The sequence below is a fragment of the Bombina bombina genome, chromosome 1, assembly GCF_027579735.1.
Source record: "Bombina bombina isolate aBomBom1 chromosome 1, aBomBom1.pri, whole genome shotgun sequence".
Classification (NCBI taxonomy): domain Eukaryota; kingdom Metazoa; phylum Chordata; class Amphibia; order Anura; family Bombinatoridae; genus Bombina; species Bombina bombina.
The window spans coordinates 505,864,155-505,866,083 of NC_069499.1; the positions used below are offsets into that span (position 1 = coordinate 505,864,155).

Below are 1,929 nucleotides of genomic sequence, written 5' to 3' on the forward strand. Positions count from 1 at the left end.
GAGATTTCTCCGGGTCCTGCATAAACATTCCACAGATCTTTCATTAAGATTAAGTCTTCTCACCCACCCTCCCTCAACCAAGGTTTGACATCACTGTTGCTAATTAAAAACATACCAGATTTAATTCATTTCACCAAAACATTGTGTTCCACTTTTCAGGGATATCCATGCTGACTATACATGAATGCAATGATTCATACAGCTTGCTATTTAAAAGTTCATTTTAGTGGTTTTTCCAGACATTCCTCAGAATTCAGCATTAACTTGATTTAGTTTTTAACAGAGGTGTATGATCAAATAGACAACCTACATGTATGCAATTTCCAATTGGTCCAGATAATTAATATCATGATCCGGACTATAACTCAAAGAAGAGACTAGATTGCCAAAAGATGATGTGTTCCTAAAGGAAATCACCTACTGGGGGTGTCAAGGTATAGTGTATCAGCCACCAGCAAATCTGCCAAAGTTACACTTGAAACTTTCAATAGGTTTTCAGAGCTTTTAGATCATAACACACATTGTACAGTTTCAGATCACAAACTGCAGCTCCATAATCCACATCTCATACACAGCCTATTCGGTTTCCTGTCTGGATTTAATCATTCGCATAATGAAGCACAATATCTATGGGGATTGGGAATTTAGAGACAATGCATTCCACTCCAATGTAATCTAGCCTCAGTAGCGCTGGAGACACTTAGGAAAAGCAAATGAATTTAGCAACATTTGTTAACTGAGAAGACTTTTGTAACAATTAGTTTAGAATGGGTTAATCAGCAGCAACCATACAGCCCTAATGTTAAGTGAACACGATGCTTTTGTTCTAGCAGCAGTCACTGAATGAGTTGCACGCTTTGTTCCTGGGACCCCACTGGGCATTTAAATCGTTCTTTCCAACTTAGTACACGTGGGTCTTAACAAGAAAAAGAAATCATCCTTCTCTAAAATTCTCAAAATAGCTGTATGTCCAATAGAGTTTGCAGAGGGAATATGTTAAACATTACCCCACTGAGACAAACAGTGTAAGATATTGAACCCCATTTGCTACAAAAGGAGCTGCAATACATTGATATAAGCAATGCACTGAAATCGTATGTAGAAATAAAAAAAAAATTAAGTATATTATATAAAAGTAAATACTCTGTTTGTCTCTATATTATAGTTCCATCTTTTATAACGTACCTTTCCAGGGATAAGGAATCAATTTCCTTCCAACAATTTTCTTTTGTATGTAAATTCCACTTTCAATGTATATAGGAACAGTTTTGTATTTGAGGAGTGAGTACGATGATTCCACAGCTCCACTAACCCAGCGAGCGTGTGAATGAACGGGAAAGTCACTACTTCCTCTGCCTGACACCAGCTAGGTGCCTAAGGGAGAGGCCGGTTTAGGGAGAGGTCCCACCAGAGGATGTAGCCAACCCCCTTACCCACCTAACATTAGCATAACCCCGCCCAAATCCGTGTCTCTCTGCCCTTGTACCAGCAAGAAAGCGCCACCACGAGGAAAGTTGACGTCCTACATCTGGCTAGAAGTGCATAGTTTTATTGTTAGTAAATAAATCAAATAATTTAAATGGTCAAAAAAAAAGTCCAAATATTTAGCAGAACATGTTTATCTGTGGTACAGCTTTTTCCCCCCTGTGTAAACTGATTATAAAAACAATCACACACTGCGCTGATAGTTTGTAGAGACTTGTGATAATGTTGTGTATAAAGAAACTGTAAAATGTGACAGTGTTTGTAAACGAGTGTGAGTATTGTGAGACAACACGTATTTCTACACTTCAGATAGATTCAATATTCGTTATGAAAGGGACTGTCTACTCCAAAATTGTTATTGTTTAAAAATATAGATAATGCCTTTATTACCCATTCTCCTGTTTTGCATAACCAACATGGTTATATTAATATACTTTTTTTTCT

At 37.3% G+C, this 1,929-nt stretch overlaps 1 protein-coding gene across 3 annotated transcripts in view; it reads right to left on the reverse strand.

Moving 5' to 3' along the window:
• Positions 1 to 1,359, reverse strand: part of MYO1B (myosin IB) — a 482,457-nt gene extending 481,098 nt beyond the window's left edge. For 2 of the 3 annotated variants that reach the window (XM_053698592.1, XM_053698591.1), the window contains exon 1: positions 1,186 to 1,358. The gene's annotated coding sequence lies outside the window, so the exon portion shown is untranslated. Of the gene's footprint in view, positions 1 to 1,185 lie in introns of all 3 variants that reach the window. The other variant, XM_053698590.1, reaches the window with a different exon arrangement.
• Between the last annotated feature and the right edge of the window lie 570 nt (positions 1,360 to 1,929).